This window comes from Tachysurus fulvidraco, chromosome 5 (assembly GCF_022655615.1).
Source record: "Tachysurus fulvidraco isolate hzauxx_2018 chromosome 5, HZAU_PFXX_2.0, whole genome shotgun sequence".
In the NCBI taxonomy this organism is placed as follows: Eukaryota; Metazoa; Chordata; class Actinopteri; order Siluriformes; family Bagridae; genus Tachysurus; species Tachysurus fulvidraco.
In genome coordinates this window covers 6376460-6381684 of record NC_062522.1, presented here as the reverse complement: position 1 = coordinate 6381684, position 5225 = coordinate 6376460, and the positions used below count along the sequence as shown (strand labels likewise).

The window sequence follows — 5225 nt, the reverse complement described above, 5'->3', positions numbered from 1 at the left end:
CCAAGGACAAATACGCAGAGAATTACAGGCCAGAAAAGTCATCTTCACTGAATTAACGCAGCTAGACTTAAGAAGGAACATGGTTCACTATAACTTGGTAATATTTGAAATGTTCCACTGCAAACTCGGAAAAAAATAAAAACTGTTTTGTCAAAACATCCATTTTGTGAAGGTCGCTCTACAGGGATGGCAGATTGTAATGGCTGCTCATGCAGAAATGACATTTCTTCAGCTGTTATATTATGTACTTATTGCTGGTGTGAAATAACACTTTGGAGGCCTTGGACCTCCTTATTTGAGAAGGACTGAAGGCTGAACTGTAGCTGTGGATGATGTATGTTCTCTTCCGGACTCTTAAACTGTGGACTCTGGACTCTGGACTCTTGACAGCAAGCTTTCAGGCACAAAGGAAGAATTTAAATTATTAAGGAACTTGTTTCCTGATCCTGTGATAGTGCTATTATTTCTCCAACTACTACTTCTTCCCTTGTTTGTTTGTTTTTTATGATGAACACAATACAAAACATTTCACATAAAGAAATGTTATAAAATTCAAACTCCAGATCTAATGATCTCCAACAGCCACCAATCAATCTGCAACTCAACCTTCTCCAACTTCTCTGCTATAAAACTAAAAACTTTTATTTCTGTTAGTTACAGTATCATATACAGACAGATTTACCCTGAAGGTATTTTCTTGGAAGCCATCAACAAACTGAAATATGGTTGTAAATGTAAATGTAAATATGACAGTTGAGTCAGTCAGTAAACTGCAGAGAAGTCAAAGTGAGTCCAAAATCATTGCAAATAAACCTACATGATGAAGCATCAACGAAACATAGTATATATTGTATATTTAGAGAATATTCTGTGGGTGAAGATGATAAAGGAACTAGCTGCTATAATGTAAGTGATAAAAGGAAGCTGTAATAACCATGTGGTATTTTACTGGTTAATCTGAAGGTCCATGTGTCACACTGAAAGGCTACAGAGTCCAGACTCATTTTATATCAGACGTGTTGCAATAAGCTTTTAAGCAACAACAACAACACAAAAAAAAACTCACTGGACTGCTACAATAAATGTGTTTGCTACATTTATGTTATATACGTATAAGTAAAGCTGTGTGTGTGTGTGTGTTTGAATTCCCCAAACACTGACAGCATGTGCTGCTCTCCCCATACACAACATCTAAATGCAACTCACGTTTTATTTGTGTTTTATTTTTTTTACTTTCCTCTTTTTCCTTTCATGTGGTTGTGTGTGGTTTGTGAGATTGCCGAAAGCAATCGTGTGTGCAACATGTGATTAGCCAAAGGAAAAGCTGCACAAAATGCATTGCAGCCTGATGAATTTTAGCTTTTTTTTCCCCATTCATCAAGCAATCCAAGTGTCCGACGGTTTAATGAGTTTTATGTGTTTATCATGGATGGAAGCGATCCTGATGTGACATCGGGTTGATTTTGGCAGGTTTGGCAACCGTGCTACAAATGTGTGGAGACACGTGAACATAGCTGGTCTGGATCTGCCTCAGATGTTATCTCGCAATCATAGATGTTAGGCCTAGACAAATAATATGGTGTTGATTGTGTCTAGCATTGCCAAGCCTTTTTATTTTTCGCCTAACTCTCTGATTTATGGATCTATGTGTTTTGGATCTCTGCCTGTTTCCCGTCATAGTCCCGGTTTTCCCCTGTTGCCCCTGTTGTCAAGCTGCAGTCGGTTTCTGTCGGTTTCATGAACGTCAGTTTTTGACACTCCTGCAATAGAAAAGTTTCATATTTCCATATTCATGTTTAGCGCATGACGTCAGAGTGACCTTTACTTTCTTTCTCTGTATTTTTTGTACCATTTAGTGGTGTCTTTTTGTCATGTCGCAGGGTCCAGGTCACGATTAAGTGCGATCATCGCACAGGATGTGAAGTTAAAGGGCATGTCATTACGCAGCCACCAGACCGGAAAACGAGGGCAGCGGTTAGGCATCATGCCACGCTTCTGCTGCTAGCACAGATGCACTGTAATGATTAATCCTGCCCCACCAACGCACTCAGGCCACACACACACTGTCCGTCCTCTGCCCAATCTGCTAATCACTGACAACTGGTGTTAGGGTGTGGTGGAGCCACATTGTGGACCATATGGTGGAGAACAAACGCTGTTTAAACGGATGCTGAGCAGCACGGGGGGTCGTCAGCTGAATCCTGCCAGCTCAGGGGGAAAAGAGAGAAAATGGATCAAAGCAAAGTCACACGAAGAGCTGAGATGACAGGAAAATGTGCACTAACCTTGAGGTTACCCTTCCTTTCAGACCACAAGGCGAAAACAAGACCAAAAAGGTTTCTCTCAACAGGTAATGAGGTAAGAGGTTTACTGTAAACTAAAGTGGTCTTGTCTTTCTTGGTAAATATCATAACATCAGTAAATTAACGTCAGCGTTTCACTGGAAACCAGCGGAATATTAAATATTTCTGTTACTGTGTTTTTGCCTGGATGATCCTATAGTTACAGCAGAGTTCAGACTGAATGTGTCTCGTAAGAGAATATGTCCAGCCAACCTTGAGTATATATCTAAAATACACTTATTGAAAAGGACAAATTTCTTTTTCCCACAGATTTTTGAAAGATATTTTTCGACAGATATGAAAACAATCCATCTGCAGAGAAAAAGAAATCACATTTATTTTTACAACATTCAAAAGATTTCTCCACCCTTTATATGTTTTAATTATTTTATTATAAATATGTTTTTTTATATATTTATGTTTTAAATATTTATTCATAAATCATATTAAATATCACTTTAACCTTGTCAGGGTTACAGACCTTCAGAGTGAAGGTACTATAGAAGACCTGAGCCTGTATTCATGAAAATATATAGTGCAAAGCGTTTATCCTAATGACGAAATTCTAAGAAAATTTAGTTTGTTAAAGAAAGTCATGCAAGCTAACAGGTATGTAAACATCATATCCTTTGTAAAATCCAGTGTTTAGCTGATCCTCTTCAGCACTAATTGTTCCAGTTGTAAACATGATGGCTTCCTTCTTCCATGAGGGAAGCAGAGCGTCACGACGGTTCATAGTGTATCCAGATCCTATTCCTTTAAGAATGAGAGTGTGACACCCAACCAGGAAAACAGACTAGCTTAGGTGCTACACTCATTCAGAGCTAAGAACAATTCATTTACTTATATTGGGAGGTGAGTGAACACTTAGTGGTGGCTCAAGAGGTTAAAGCTCGGGTTCAAGCCCTAGCACTGCCAAACTATCACTGTTGGGGCCCTGGAGCAAAGTCCTTAACCCTCACTGCTCGAGGGGAGATGTATCATGGCTGACCCCGTATTATGACCCCAACCTCCAAAGCTGGGATATGCGAAGAAACAATTTCATTGTGCTGTAACGTTTATGTGACAAAATAAAGGTTGCTACGTTTATGTTACCCGCTCTAGGCCAGAGAAACCCAGAGGGGCAAGTTGAATGTGTAAAACTGCAGAGAAATAACAGAGACGTTTGCGCCCACATGGAAAGAATCTATATGTGGATATATGTGCATATATGAAACCTATATGTGGCATATATGCACATATATGGCAATATATATGCGGCATATATGCGTATATATACTGCATATATGCCGCATATATACGTATATATGCCACATATAGGCAAAAGTGAGGTGCATATATGCATATACAGGCCTCCTATTGCTTCACATATATGCACATATAAGCCCTATACATACAAGATACGTCTTCTATATAGCTAATGGCAGGATCATTTTGTAGCTCATCTCATTTTGGCAACTTTGGATCCATACTAATAATGCTTTTCTTGCGTCTTATTTCCATAACGTTATTTATACTGGCAAGCTCAGATCGACCGCTACAGCGTCGCGTAGTTGATGACGTTATCCACATGCGTCCAGCGCGCTGTATTTCATTTTTGGCGCCGAAAGATAGTGGCTGGGAGTAAAATGGCGATAAAAGCGTTGGAGAGCCGCTATGTCCTACTTGAATGGACTGAGGGTGAGGATAGAGGGGTTCATAGTATTTTGCCCCTCGATAGTGTCCGGAATTTTTCAGTTAGAGACTTTTTTGAAAGGACTGATAAAACCGAGAAGCTGGAATGGCGAAAGGCCTCCAACCCGGCCGGTGCACCGAGCCAGAATTATTCAGTAAGTTACACGGAAACTTTACCTGACATTATGTAGTTAAATACCACATTAAATGGTTTTGCTCGTACTTAAAGAAGTATAAAATGAATCTTGCTAGGTACCTGAATATAGCTTAGCTTTCATGTTAGCCGTATGCTAATTTGCTTTGTTAGATTTGGTAAACATGATTAGACAAACGTTTGCAGTTCATGATAACATTTAAATTTTATTGCACCAGAACTTGAAAAAACTCTCCAAATTAAACTGATCGAGATGGAGAAAGATGGCACACAATGGCAAATAAAACGTCCTCACATCCCAAACTCAAAGTACAGTGAGCAGCTGGGGCCGACTGAGAAGGCTTCAAAGAAAAAGGTAACTGACTTGGTTCTCTCTCTCTCTCTTGTTTCTTAATGTGTAGATTTGTAATTGTGTCATCTATGATGATTTTATGTGCTTTGTTGACAAGATGTATATGCAAGGTGGTGTAAAATAAGTTAATAAGAGTTGGGCTAATCAGTTTGTTTCTCTCTTTCAAGGTTGACAATAAAAAGGGAGGGGCTTCCAAATACAAGCACCAGGAGGAGGGTCATGACAGACCTTCAAAGAATAAGGTACACTACCAGTCTGCATCCTGTGTGTGTTGTTACATTACAATACATTCATGATGAGTAAGATTGTTATGGGGGATAAGGGAATCTTATTTGTATAGTGTTTTTTATAAGACACAAGTCCTGATGAAACCTATAGTATAATAATAATAATAATAATAATAATAATAATAATAATAATAATAATGTCTTATTATTTTGTCTTCTCTAGATGCTACGTTGAAGTGGCCGGCGGCCAGCCGAGGGCAGATAGGCACATCTATTAATTCGAAGCTCACGGAGCTGAGAAGAGCAAAAAGATTTTTTTTTCTGTTCAGTTTTTTGTCTTATTTTTGTTCTTGTACTATTTGATTGTTCTTGTAAATACATAATGTACAGTACATTTCTATATTTTGGACTTTTATTTATGGTGCCTAGCAGGGTTTTTTTTTTCTTATTTTTGTTCTTGTACTATATTTTTTGTT

The 5225-nt window shown here is 38.6% G+C and overlaps 1 long non-coding RNA gene across 1 annotated transcript; it reads right to left on the bottom strand.

Annotated features, from left to right (window-relative positions):
• Positions 1-482: 482 nt before the first annotated feature.
• On the bottom strand, positions 483-2161 carry LOC125141299. Its single transcript, XR_007140684.1, has 2 exons — positions 1850-2161; positions 483-1760 (listed from the first exon to the last, which is right to left on the bottom strand). It is a non-coding gene; the product is annotated as an uncharacterized LOC125141299 (long non-coding RNA).
• Between the last annotated feature and the right edge of the window lie 3064 nt (positions 2162-5225).